Source organism: Zingiber officinale, chromosome 1A (genome assembly GCF_018446385.1).
Source record: "Zingiber officinale cultivar Zhangliang chromosome 1A, Zo_v1.1, whole genome shotgun sequence".
NCBI classification, from domain to species: domain Eukaryota; kingdom Viridiplantae; phylum Streptophyta; class Magnoliopsida; order Zingiberales; family Zingiberaceae; genus Zingiber; species Zingiber officinale.
This window is the reverse complement of record NC_055987.1, coordinates 175,602,454-175,617,945: the sequence shown is the minus strand read 5'-3', so window position 1 is coordinate 175,617,945 and position 15,492 is coordinate 175,602,454.

The window sequence follows — 15,492 nt, the reverse complement described above, 5'->3', positions numbered from 1 at the left end:
GGAGTTTTCCTAAGTCACGCATTCTTCTTATTTAGCAGTTGCTGACGAATTAGTCTAAATTTCCTGTTTGCCTAGCTAGCAAACAATCTATTGTTTCACTGATCCTTTGAATTTTTTTTTTCATGGTACAATTAATGATCCTGATAGTTGTCACAGCAGTTTCATTCATTAATTTCTGGTTGATTATATATAAATATGACTGATTTTTCTTGAATCTGCCAACCATAATGAAGAAGCTAGCTTCAATTATTGGAAATTCTCCTGCCTTAGCAATAGAACTATTAATTCCTGCATGCATGCAAGGAGCATCATTGGATCCAAGTACGTCAAAGTTTTCTCGGTTGCTAACACCATGCAGGAGATTTCCAATTCACACAGAACGATATCAAGCTTATCAAGCTTCTTGTTCGATTGCAGAGATTCAGCTATCGAATTGATTTTTTTTTTTTAAAAAACTCGGAAATTCAAGTGGCAGGAAGGAAGCCCTCCAGAGTTTTAACTGACTTTACTGATTGTAATTGAGCTGCATGTTCATGATGGCTCGGCTGAGGAGATTGACTCGTCGCTCCGAAAACCAATGAGAAGCCCAAGCGGTGAGTGGTGAACGCCAGTCATTTGCTTACTGATAAAGACGAGGAGCGGCCGGCCTGGCTCACGAGAGGTCCTTTTCGACGATTGCGGTGTGTTCCTGCGTTAATTTGTTTCTGCAGCAGTCCCCCCGGGCCATCATTATTCATGCGAGAAACTCGCGTCTTCATCCTCACGGTTTGTATGCGTTTCAAAGATTTTAACATTAACTCACTGTGCAATACATCAAAATCATAGCTATACGAAGCGTACGAGGGCGAAGGGCCCCTGGGGAGCAGCATGATCGGATGAGTTGACGAATTGATGGGGATCAATTATTGTTGTCGACTGTTTGTGCAGGGGAAATTAAGCAGCATGAGTGGGCTTGTGGGCAGCTAGCTTTTTTGATATATATCTAGGACATGTGCATGTCCTGTTCTTCTATTCCATTTGTAAGATAGGGATGGGACATGGACTGAATATTGGATGGGATGGGACATGGAGCAGTCTAATGATGGCTTTCGAAATTCAGATCAGTTCGAGTCAAATCGGTGGCTTCGACACGAGAATCGAAGCTGAGGCAAAATGTCACCACGCGGCGTGCGACGTCGAGTGTTATCGACGAAGGCTTTAACCGACGACAGAAAAATGTTGAGCATCGGTGTCATTCTGATTCTGATGGGGACATTGAATAATTTCTCCGGCAGCCTTTCCGCTCCACACATGGTTCGCTCGTAACGTTAGTGATAATTTGCATTCTGACTATATCAATAATCGTCGGCCAGAATTACTTTTAGGGCATTTCTTGGCGGGCAAAATTAAATTTTGATTAGGGCTCGTAGTTGTAAATCAGAGATTTATGTTTCATCATATATCATTGTTATATAAAAGTTAAAAAGCTTACTCCTATTAAATCTCGTGTTATAATGGAGAGTTTACTATATAAATCTCATGTTATAAACTCCTGCCTTTGTGGAAAAAAGAAATAAAAAAATGTTAATATATAAGATTTTATGTAGTTTGGCAACTTCTAGATTGACCTATGATTTATTAAGCCAGTTACCAATCAAAGAATATTCTCCTTTTTCGAGGTAGAGAGACATTGTGTAGAAGTTTTTCTCGTTTTTAAATAAGAATGAAGTGCAAGAGAAAATAATAAAATAATAAAACCTAACCGGAGTGTGACACGATACAGTATCAACAAATGAGCACACAGCCGAAGCAATAATCGTGAATTGATTGCAAAGATTTTGTTGTTATTTGAAGTGATTTTGCTGAATATATTCATATAGCTAAATTGATCATCAATGACCGAATTAACCTCATCTGACTATTAATATTGCTTTACCTCAAGTAATATGTCGACTTTGACTAGAATACAACTTTAAAGCTCTATCAAATAAAGTAATTAATATTATAATATAATCTTAATTATATTACAAGGTCAATTACCCTTCATCAAATATAGTCTAGTGTTGGTGCATTCAAACTTAGGTTAGTTTGATAGACTAATCCTTATGTTTTGATGTTTAACCAATAATTTGGTAAAATTATAAAGTGAGCAAAACGATTGAGGTAAATTAAATTAGGTTGATATGTCCAAATTGACTAAATATTTAATATTAGACGAAGTCCAAATAAGTTGAAATTAATCAAATATTTGGAAAAGAGTAGAGTCCAACAAATGTTCACATTAGTGAAAATCGAGTAGGTGTTGGCAAATAGAATGTCCAATATGAAATTAGCAAATGGAAAGTTCAATAGGAAATTGTTAAAACAAAAATCCAAACAAGTATTGACAGTGGAAATCCAGACAAGTCGAGTAGACAAGAATTTGGTAAGTGGATTCTAAGACAAGAAAAAGTGAAAGTCTAGATAAATTAAAATTGACTCACATGAAGTCTCAGAGGCTAGACCTCTCGATAGCAAAAAATCAGTAGGTAAGATTAACCAATATTAGGCAAAGGATTAAGGCCTAGAGACCATGTCTCTAGGCATTGGAAATCTTGGCAAATTAGGTAGACAAGTTAAAAAATATGGGATCTTTTGACACGACATGACTTAACCTTGGAGTTGGTTAGAGTTAAAGTATAAATCAACTGATGTAAGGTTTCAATCAACTAATAATTAAGTTGACTGAGAAGTTGACTCAGGCTATAATGTAAATGAACAATATGTTTCTGTTTGGTAGACAATCAACTGATGAAGAAGCTCAATCAAATGAAGTTATTGTAAAAAATCAAGGAGCTATTGGCCTGCTATAGTGGAGCAGCCAAGTGGACAATCAACAACATGCAAATTTAGTCATCTCATTAGAGGCCATCATTTAAAATTTAGTTATTGATGGATCGAAAGCGCTTTATCGATTTACAGAAATCGTTCGAGTTACTAAAGTAACGCAGCGAAAATGAAAAGTAAAGTAAATGCAAAGACACAATTGATTTACTTCGTTCGGAGCCTATCTCGACTCCTACTCGAAGGCCCGCGATCCTTGACCGCTTTTGGTGGGCAACAACTATATAGCGCAAATCTTTACAAGTGAATAAGTACAAGTAATTGCAGTAAATAAACTATACCAACGAAAATGAGAATAGAAAACTTTGGATTGATTCGTTGGAGTAGCAGAGCATTGTTGAGGCGTTTAGCAACAGCACACGGAAGAGCAGAGTTTTCTGTTCGAAGTTGATGATCTGAGCTGCACCTCGAGGCCTCTTTTTATAGCTCTGCAAGGTCTGATCCAGATCCCCAAGTCTCTGGATCAGATTTGACCCGAAGCGGATCGGTCGACCGATCCCCACGTTCGGTCGACCAATCAGATGATCTCCACTGCATTTGATCCGTCCATCCGTCGCTTCGCTTCGATCTGGTCAAACTTTATCCCTGGGATCGGTCGACCAATCCCAAGGTTCGGTCGACCGATCAGTCTCCTTTGACCCGCACACCTCGGCCTAATCCAGTCGACACCTATCCCAGGTTCGGTCGACTGATCCCGAGGTCCGGTCGACCGATCCCTGGTCGAACCTGGTCCAACTTCTGGAGATCTGATCTGTAGCTTGGAGGTTCGGTCGACCGATCCCGGTCAGTACTAACCCTGCACAAAAGTGTTAGTTCCTGCAAAACAGAGTTAGAACACAAAAGATAATATATAAACAAATGAATTGATAGCCTTCGGACTGTCCGGGTCTGACTTCGGGTTTCCAACCGGAAACCTTAGGTCGACCCGACGCCTACTGTTCCCTCTACGGGGAACGCGTCCTCACCTACTCCACTCAGGAGATTTACCTGATGCCAGTCCGGTCCTCCAGACCGACTGGACTTTCCGCCTAGGGTTACCACCCCTAGGACCTAGGGTTACCGCCCGTTAGGATTTTTCTCCACCTAGGATTACCACCCCCTAGGACCTAAGGTTACCCCCCCTTAGGGTTTTTCTCCTTCACCTAGGGTTACCACCCCCTAGGACCTAAGGTTACCACCCCTTAGGATTTTCACCTGCCTAACCGCAGTTAGGACTTTCCTGCACACTTGTTTAAGCTCATTAGACAACAAAACAACTTAACTTGAACCCTTTGACATAATCAAAATACCGGTTCGATCGTCGGATGCTTCCCGCACCAACAATCTCCCCCTTTTTGATTATGACAATACAGTTCAAAGTTAAGTAAGAGTATGACAAAATTTAAATATGAAATTATTAAGAAATTTAAACATGAGCATGAATGTAAAAATTTGTAAAACTTATGCTCCTCTTTATGTTTAAATTCTTAATTCTTAATTTCTTTAACTTTGACTTTTCTCTCCCCCTTTGACATAAATCAAAAAGAATATCAGGAAGAGAAAAGAATAATTAGTTTAACCTCCCCCTGAAGAGTAGCCCTTTATTTAATGTCTTAGTGTTTCAAAAATAATTGTTTTACTTAAATTAGGAAATGCCTTGGAAAATACTTAGTATTTTCAACAAAAACTTAGCAAAATTTAGCATTTGAAAATCATTACTTTGGTAAACACTTAGCTAAATTTGAAAAGCCTTTCGTGAAAAAATATTTAACTTAATTAATTTTGAAAAAGGCTATAGAAGTCACTTAGCTAAATTCGAAAAGAAGTTTTAGCTAAATTTTAACAAGTCTTCTCAATTTGAAATGGTTTTGAAAATACTTAACTCATTTTCAACAAAAATTAGCTAGACTTAATCTTTTGAAACTAATTGTTGTTTGAAAAAAAAATGAGTCATATATAAAAATATTTGACAAAACACTTAAAGGTATATATAAATATATATAAATTTTTTTTATTTAAAAAAAAACTTTGCTTGAGTATTTAACTTTAAAAGGATTTTCATAAAATCTTAACTTAAGTACTTAGCTTTGAGAGACTGTTTCTTGCAAAAAAAAAAAAAACTTAGTAAAGGATTTGGATAATTTTAGTGCTTAGTTTTGAAAAATGATTATATGAAAATCTAAGTTTTTTTTGAAAATAATGTTAATTCTATTTTAAAGCTGAGTCAAACATAATTTTTTATTTTAAGTCAAGTCAAAAATAATTTTTAAAACCAAGTCAAAGATAATTTTTATTTTAAAGGAAAACTAGCTTGAAAAGAAGAATTCACTCCCCTTGATCAATGTCTTAATAAATTCTTAGGGTCTTATAGTCCAAGCATAAGTCAAGTTAAATAGTTGTTAAATTATTTAAATTGTTTTGATCAAGTATCAGAGCCCTAAAGTGTAAGCATGCTTAAGCTTAACATTTCCTTCACCAACTGTCTAACCGTTAGCTACTTGCTGATTGCCTAGAGGGCAACAGCTTTCACTTGGTTAGTTAAGTAAAGTCATTTAGTCCAGTTAGATTTGACTAAGGCTGGAAGACTTGACTTAATTACTGTTAATAAAGTATTTAACGCCCAGACTCATATTGATGCATAGTAATAAGCATTCTTGAGTCCAGGCTGTACCCTATGCATCTCACATCATTCTATGTTTTACAAACACAAGAAAGGTATACCTAGGTGTTTGTGAGATGCTCTGCCTTAAATCTAGGGGAACAAGATTTCTAGGGTAGATCCTAGGCTAAGTCATATTTTTGAAAATTCTAAGAAAATGAGATTTTTAAATCATTATTTTTCCTAAATTTTGAAAAGAATAAAAGAACGAGTTTTGAAGTAAGACAGTGAGTTTTGAAAAATTAATAACTATTCTACCCAGCACATTCCTATTTGCCTTCTAAGTGAGCTGAACTCAAGTTCAGGTAAGGGCTTTGTGAAGATATCAGTTAGGTTTGATTTTGACTCAACATAGTTGAGTTCAATATCACCCTTAGCTACGTGATCCCTTACAAAGTGGTGTTTCACTTCTATATGTTTAGTCCTTGAGTGATGAATTGGGTTTTTTGTTAGATTTATTGAGCTTATATTATCAATTGAGATTTTAGTTTTATGATACTCCAGTTGATAGTCTTTAAGGGTATGCATCATCCACAGCAACTGAGATGTGCATTCACCTAAGGCTATATATTCAGCTTCAGTGGTAGATAAAGCAACACAGTGTTGCTTTCTACTTGACTAACTTACTAGGCATTGTCCTAGAAATTGACAGCTACCACTTGTGCTTTTTCTATCTAGCTTGCATCCGGCATAGTCTGAGTCAGAGTAGTCGTTTAGGTCAAGGATGTCAGATCTAGGGTACCATAGTCCTACATTTAGGGTTCCCTTAACATACCTAAGGACTCTTTTGCACAAGATTAGTATCGTGTACACATACCTACTGCAAAAATAATGTCTGGTCGACTTGCAGTTAGGTACAGTAGACTTCCTATCGCACTCCGATAGTATTTCAAGTCTACTGATTTACCTTCTAAGTCTGAGTCAATTTTAGCATTTGTAGTCATTGGTGTATTGATTATTTTTGAGTTTTCCATGCCAAATTTTCTAATTAATTCCTTAGCATATTTAGTTTGATAAATGTAAATTTCATCTTTAGTTTGCTTAATCTGTAAACCTAAGAAGAAATTAAGTTCTCCTACCAGACTCATTTCGAATTCATTTTCTATAAGTTTGGTAAATTCTTTTAGAAATATAGAGTTTGTGGAACCGAAAATAATATCGTCAACGTAAATTTGGGCTATAAAAATGTCATTTTCTAAAGTTTTTACGAAAAGGGTTGGGTCTATTTGACCTTGTTTAAATCCTTTTGATATTAAGTAATTGGACAGACGTTCATACCAAGCCCTAGGTGCTTGTTTTAGTCCATATAGGGCCTTTTTTAATTTAAAGACATAATTTGGTTGTTCTAAATCTTCAAATCCTGGGGGTTGCCCTACATACACTTCTTCTTTAATAAATCCGTTTAAAAATGCGGATTTTACGTCCATTTGAAATAGCTTGAATCCTTTGTGTGCTGTATAGGCTAGCAACATCCTAATGGATTCAAGTCTTGCTACTGGAGCATAGGTCTCGTCATAATCTAACCCTTCTACTTGACTGAATCCTTTAGCTACTAACCTAGCTTTGTTTCTAACTATTTCACCTTGATCGTTTAATTTGTTTCTAAAAACTCATTTAGTGTCAATTATGGATTTGTTAACGGGTTTCGGCACTAATTCCCAGACCTGATTTCTTTCAAATTGGACCAATTCTTCTTGCATTGCTAGAGTCCAATCTGGGTCTGGTAGGGCTTCTTCTATGGTTTTGGGTTCGATTTTTGAAATCAAGGCTATTTGGCTCTGGTTTCTATAAGATGATCTAGTTCTGACTCCTACAGTTGGGTCACCCAAAATTTGGTCAGATGGGTGATTTGTGCTTGTTCTAGTTGGTCGTATATCATTTGAGTTAGTGATTTGTTCTTCAGATTCAATAGGTTCAGGTTGAATTTTGTCATCTTCTCTGTTTATTGGGTTAATATTTTCTGTATTTTCAGTTTCATTTATTGTGTTGGGTAACTTATTTTCTTCATCAAATATTATATTTATTGTTTCTTCTACTTTTATGGTATTTTTGTTATACACTCTATATGCTCTATTAGTTGTTGAATATCCTAAAAATATTCCCGGGGTTGTTTTTGATGTAAATTTCCCTAAGTAGTCTTTAGTGTTCAAAATAAAGACTTTACACCCAAATACTTTTAAATAGTTTAAGTTGGGAATTTTATTATAATAAATTTCATAGGGTGTTTTATTTTGAATTTTGTTAATTAAAATCCTATTTTGAATGTAACATGCTGTACTAAATGCTTCAGCCCAGAATTGATTAGATAGTTTATATTCGTTTAACATGGTTCTAGCAGCTTCTTGTAGGGTTCTGTTTTTACGTTCTACTAAACCATTTTGTTGAGGGGTCCTAGGGCAGGAGTATTCATGTTTGTATCCATTTATTTCACAAAATTCAATAAAGTTGTGATTCTCAAATTCTCCTCCATGGTCACTTTTTATTTTTTTTAATTTTAGTGTCTTTTTCATTTTCTGTTAATTTACAAAAATTACTAAATATTTCAAAGGCTTCATCTTTTGTTTTTAGAAATTTTACCCAGGTGAACCTGGAGAAATCGTCTATTATAACTAAGCAATACTGGTTCTTGCTTAGTGACTTGGCTCCGTGTGAATCAAATAGGTCTAGGTGAAGGAGCTCAAGTAAACAAGTAGTTCTACCTAGATTAGTTGACTTGTGGGTTGACCTGGTTTGTTTTCCTTGTTGACACGCATTATAGATTGAATTTTCAATAACTTTTAATTTGGGCAATCTTCTAACTAGTCCATTTTGACTCATTTTTGAAATGAATCTTGTGTGAGTGTGACCCAATCTCCTGTGCCACAACTCAGTTTCCTCTTGTTGTGTTAGAAAACACTTTATCGAGGGTGTTGGTAGATAAATTGTGTAGACATTATCTTTCCTTGTGCCCTTAAGTATGATTTTTGGATTATCAATATGTTTGACTATACATTCGGATTTGGTAAAATTAACTGAGTAACCAGTATCGCATAATTGGCTTATACTTAATAAATTAAAATTAAAATTTTCAACTAATAACACTTTTCGAATAATAAAATCGGAGTTAAGTTCGATATTACCTTTTCCGATTACTTTCAGTTTTCCATCGTTGCCGAATGCAACTGATCCTAGGTTCTTTAGTTTTAGCTTAGTGAATTTCAACCTATCTCCAGTCATATGTCTGGAGCATCCACTGTCCAATATCCAATGATCCAATTCCTACACATAAAGTAGTTGATGGATCAAACGACAGTTTGATTGAAGTAAGTCCTTAAAAAAAAATTAAGTTAATTTTAATTTGAATGAATGATTAAGTTAATTTTAATTTGAAAAATGATTAAGTTAATTTAATGAATTTAATTTTGAATTAATGAATTTAATTTTGAATTAATGAATTTAATTAATTAATTTAATTTTGAATTAATGAATTTAATTTTGAATTAATGAATTTAATTTTGAATTGATAAATTTCTTAGTCATCTCACCCGAACTAAATTTTCAATCAGGGACTCCTATAATTTTTGTGAGATGAATTGAGGTTCAATTTTAGGATTATGTTTAACTTTGTGTTAGATTCAGGTTTAGCTTTGGGTTCAACAAGTAAGCATTCTTTGGATAAACTTCTGGGCTATGGTGAGTCACAAGGAACTCATTAAAGTAACCATGCCTTCGAGGTTTTCCAAATAGTCCTACCCATTGAACTTAATACTAAACCTTGGTCTAACTAGTTAGGATCCATTTAAGGGTAGCTTCGGTCAGTTTCGCTTGGCCAAATGCACCAGGTATGCCCAAGCTTCCCTAACGTACTATCATCCAAAAACTTCACCAGTACCGTGGCTCAAGTTAAACCTAGTCCATTTTATCTAACCTTAATTACGCTGCCGGGTAGACTATTCTTGTTTACCCATTTCGGGTAGATTAAGTTTGGTTACCCAGTCGGGTAATTTAGATGCGGGTGCCAGCTATTCTGGAGCCTCCTTCTATTTTCAATTAAATTTAGAATGTTTAGTTTAATTTCGAATTGTTAATTTAATTTTTAATTTTTTATTTTTAATTTTTGATTTTGATTTCGAATTTTTTAATTTAATTTTTTTATTTTTAATTTAATTTTTTATTTTTGATTTTTAATTTTTAATTTTTAATTTCGAATTTTTAATTTAATTTTTGATTTTTTTAATTAAATTTTTAATTTTAATCGTTTTAGCTCCCCCTGGATCATAGCATCGATATGATCTATCGAGGTAATGTATTTGATCCTTGGGAATCCAATACTGTCCCAGTCCAACTTGATTGATCAGGTTGGACTTGGCAACCCATGCTTGGACCGTTTTTCTATTTGTTCTTTGTATGAGAGATAAGTATGACTTATATTTCTTTTTCGATTTGTATCCTAGTCCAGTTCTATTGTAGATTGCCCTTTGTGTTCCAAGAATCAAGTCAAGATTCTTGGATCCCAGGGAAAATCGTTCTAGGGTTGTCTTTAAATCCTTGACTTGATTTTTCAGGTTAGAATTCTCTTCCTCAAGTCTTTGAACTTGAGTTGAGGTTCCAGTCTGAGCTGGATCAGTCAAGGATTCGTTATTAGTCGTTTCTTTAAGGAGTGTTACCTCCTTTAGAAGCGACTTGATTCGAATTTTTGACTTAGCTACTTTATGCATTAAATAATTAATTAAGCTATATAAGCGGTTTGTACTTACAGAGAGGTTTGGCCCTTCAGAAACGGATGCGGATCCGTGGCTTCTTTCGGACTCGGCTTCCGATTCGTCCTCGCTTCCGGATTTGTTGGTGTAGTCCCGGGCTGTCAACGCGAGAAAATTCGTCGTCAGATTCCTCGGAGGAAGACTCGTCCCACGTTGCTTTCAAGGCCTTCTTCCTCCTTGGTTTCTTTGGATCCTTTTGGTTCGGGCAATTAGCCTTGATGTGCCCCTTCTGATTGCACCCGTAGCAAGTCACTTCGAATTTGGCCTTCGAGCTTGATTGGGCTTCTTTGGACTGGATGGCCTTTCTCACATCCTTTTTGTTGAAGCCCTTCTTTTTGTAGAGTTTCTTTACCAGGTTGACTATTTCGGTTGTAAGCTCGTCATCGTCTTCCGAATCTGGTTCTTCTTCTTCTGACTCAGGTTCGGTTCTGCGCTTTATCTTTGATTCACGTACTCTTCCTGTTCCTGCAACCAAAGTCAACCCTTTCTTGGTCGGGCGTGCATTAGTCTGTTCATGAAGTTCGAATTCTGCAAAGAGTTCATCTAACTTAATAGTAGATAGGTCCTTAGAAACCTTGTAGGCATCTACCATGGATGCCCACAAGGTGTTCCTCGGAAAGGCGTTTAGAGAATACCTTATGATGTCCCGGTTATCTACCTTTTGTCCAATTGTATGAAGACCGTTGAGCAGATCTTGAATCCGGGCATGGAGTTGGGCAGCTGTCTCACCTTCCTGTAGTTTGATATTAAATAATTTATTAAAGATTAGGTCTCTTTTACTTACTTTAGTGTCAGACGTCCCCTCGTGAAGTTCAATGAGCTTATCCCACAGCTCCTTGGCACTGCTGAAGGGACCGACGCGGTTGAGTTCTTCTTTTGATAAACCACACTGGAGGGTGCAGGTCGCCTTTGCATTAGCTTCTACCTTCTTAATCAAAGATGCGTCCCAGTCCTCGTATGGTAGTGGTTTGCCAGCGCTATCAGTTGGTAGTTGGAGTCCGGTTTTGACAATCATCCAGACTTCAAAATGAGTCTGGAGATATGCCTCCATCCGATCCTTCCAGTACCCAAAGTCGTCTCCGATGAATAGCGGGGGGGTGGGGGGGGGGGGCGGGCTGTACTGTAGCCTTCTTGAAGTGTCATTTTAGATCAACTAAAAAAGGAAAATAAACAACAAAAAGTTCCAGGACTTGGTCCTGGCTTAGTAGTGCAGAAGGAGAAAAAATAGATCACGAACTCGGGTGGTGTTGCACCAACTCCGAGTAGAAAACCGATTCGAGAAAAAGAATTAGAATATAGCTATGAAGCTAAATTCTAATTGACTCCAAAAAATCTAAAAATACCACGAAAAATTATTTTGAATGGTGGTTGCACCGATTCAAAATGACCCCGCTCTGATACCAATTGATGGATCGAAAGCGCTAGAAGGGGGGTGAATAGCGCTCGTGGCTATTTTATCGATTTATGGAAATCGTTCGAGTAACTAAAGTAACACAGCGGAAATGAAAAGTAAAGTAAATGCAAAGACACAATTGATTTACTTCGTTCGGAGCCTATCTCGACTTCTACTCGAAGGCCCGCGATCCTTGATCGCTTTCGGTGGACAACAATTATATAGCGCAAATCTTTACAAGTGAATAAGTACAAATAATTGCAGTAAATAAACTATACCAACGAAAAGGAGAATAGAAAACTTTGGATTGATTCGTTGGAGTAGCAGAGCATTGTTGAGGCGTTTAGCAGCAGCACACGGAAGAGCAGAGTTTTCTGTTCGAAGTTGATGATCTAAGCTGCACCTCGAGGCCTCTTTTTATAGCTCTGCAATGTCTGATCCAGATCCCCAAGTCTCGGGATCAGATTTGACCCGAAGCGGATCGGTCGACCGATCCCCACGTTCGGTCGACCGATCAGATGATCTCCACTGCATCTGATCCGTCCATCCGTCGCTTCGCTTCGATCTGGTCAAACTTTATCCCTGGGATCGTTCGGTCGACCGATCCCAAGGTTTGGTCGACCGATCAGTCTCCTCTGACCCGCACACCTCGGCCTAATCCAGTCGACACCTATCCCAGGTTCGGTCAACCGATCCCGAGGTCCGGTCGACCGATCCCTGGTCGAACCTGGTCCAACTTCTGGAGATCTGATCTGTAGCTTGGAGGTTCGGTCGACTTATCCCAAGGTTCGGTCGACCGATCCTGGTCAGTACTAACCCTGCACAAAAGTGTTAGTTTCCTGCAAAACAGAGTTAGAACACAAAAGATAATATATAAACAAATGAATTGACAGCCTTCGGACTGTCCAGGTCTGACTTCGGGTTTCCGACCGGAAACTCTAAGTCGACCCGACGCCTACTGTTCCCTCTACGGGGAACGCGTCCTCACCTACTCCACTCAGGAGATTTACCTGATGCCAGTCCGATCCTCCAGACCGACTGGACTTTCCGCCTAGGGTTACCACCCCCTAGGACCTAGGGTTACCGCCCCCTAGGGTTTTTCTCCACCTAGGGTTACCACCCCCTAGGACCTAAGGTTACCCCCCTTAGGATTTTTCTCCTTCACTTAGGATTACCACCCCCTAGGACCTAAGGTTACCACCCCTTAGGATTTTCACCTGCCTAACCGCAGTTAGGACTTTCCTGCACACTTGTTTAAGCTCATTAGACAACAAAATAACTTAACTTGAACCCTTTGACATAATCAAAACACCGATTCGATCGTCGGATGCTTCCCGCACCAACAATCATCTCATTAGAGGCTATCATTTGACTAAGGTAAGTAAGCAATTGACTGATCAAGATGATTCCAAAAACCATGACCAATTCTTAGAAGAGTTGTTGTCGCATTCCTGAACCTTTTCTAAGTAATTCATGTGAAAGAAAGTAAGCAAAAGAATTCATTGTTCCAATCTCCTTCTAGTGTTGTATTTTTTTTTGTTTATCTTTTGTAGACTTCTTGTATTTGATGTACTCAACAAGTATTGTAAAAGATTTTTCCACCTTTAATAGTTGTTTGAGAAGGAGAACAGATAAAGGCATTTTAAAAGTGATCGATTGACTAATTATAAGTTATGAATTAGGAACCATCGATAACATCATTAATAAGTAATTGTCACAATAGTTGTAAAGATCCTAATAAGCATAACCAATTTCACATATTGCATGGGAGCACGGGAAACCATGAACATCGAATCCATGATAAGCACAATGTCTCCTCAATAATTCAATGACAGATTTCATTGCTGGTTCCAACTTAGAATTCTGTATTGGAACATGAGTGAAGAGCATAATACATGCCCCAACCGCTTAACCTTTTTAAAATATCTTCGACATAAAGAGTCATTATAGTTGATAATTTTTCACCAATCTACCTAAGTAAATGAAACCATTCAAATAATTTTCTCCTGATGTAGTCTATCATGCCATAAATTGGTAATTCACGTGCATGTTTTGGAATTGTATTCATATACCCCGAATCATTAATAGATAGCATATGAAACCTACGTCCAAGAAAAAAGGCATTAGCCCATTTTTTCCATTTTAATAACTCACTTGTAGCTCTCTTGGTAATACAGCCTCATCTTTTCATGTACTCGTTATAACTCATCTCAGTGCTAGCACGTATAGCCTTTACAATATAATACCAAATTCTTGGATAGGTGCACGAGATAGTAACATGGTGTGATTTTAGAAATATATTATTAACCACATATAGTATGTTGAAATTTCGATCACTTATAATTGATAAGTTATGATAAGAACCCTCCCAAGCAAACCTGCTTTCAATTTCTGCAATTGCAAAAAGAATTTGGAATAATCCATGGACCTGTCAACACTAGTTCATCATTAAAATACCAGTACACTTCCTAGTGGCAAGCATCGATACTAATAACTAGACATAGGAATTCAACAAATGCATGCAGACAAACCGCAATAAACCAGAAGACCCATTGAAAATATCAATCATGCGTAGATCTTACATGCAACAATGTCTGATTATCTCCAATCTTCAATTATCTAGCAAATGCAGAAAGATCATTATACACGTCAACATAATCCTCATGTACCTTAACCCTTGCGTGGAGTTTGACTCTTAATACTTCCTGGTATGATATTATCACTCATCATTTTTGGATGTCTACTATAATCATATTTGGAGTATATTTCTCACTAGCAATTAGTTGTTCTTTAAGCTCACCAACAACTCAAGAACTAATGCAGTTTTGGTGGTATCAACCTTTTCTCATAGACAATGAGCAAGCATGCAGCTTTGGTGGTATCAACCTTTTCTCACAGACAATGAGCAAGCATGCAGTTTGTCAAACATAATGATATGAAATTTTTTAGGACCTCTAGCAATAATTTTCTAAGCACAAGACTAAACCTTGCAAACAGACTTCATTTTATAACTTCGTATCTCCATGTGTCCAATCACAGTCTTTTAAACATCACATAATCCTCTAAAAAGCTTCTAAAGTGTTTTTAGTAGAGAACACTTGGCCAACTTTTCCCACTGCTCTCCTCATCTTTGACGCCCACATCCATTGTGAAAGTGTCCTTAGATAAATCAGGTTGGTTTGCCATCTCAGATAGGTCTAATTCATTCAAATTAAAGATTTCATTCTCAACATCAAATGCAAAAAAATGGTGTTTGAGTAATCATTTTGAAAATGCTATGACTGTAAAGTAAAAATAATATTCATCGCTTATAAATCATAAGCTTCCTCATCTAACTCATACGACAATGCATCCTCCTTCCTCCTGTTTTGTATTATTAGGTCAAATTGTGGATTGGAATACTATGGAACCTCTTGTACATTTTCTGGTTTTGGCTCACAATGATATCCTTGATTTGTGCTTTGCCTAGTCGTTGAGGGTGGCACCCACTATTACTCAAGACTCAATATGAGATATAATGTCAACAGAAATTGTTGAGTCTGAAAAAAAAACTAAAGTGATTTTAGAAAAGAAAAGGATACAAAACTTTTTGAGGACAACAAATAATTTACCACTACATGGTCTTGGAAGTTAAGGATATAGTATGCTACATGTTAAGTAGCAGTTATGAAACTTAAATATTATAGTAGTTATGAAATCGCCATAGCGAATACATTGATACTTGGTTGTCTTCTATGGACCCTAGGTTCTTCAACCATGTGCAATAACATCAAAAAAAAGGAAAAGGGCTCTAAGATGTTAACACACTCTGGGGAGAAATGAACTCATTTCCTTTAAAAAAATACAATCTATACACTAAA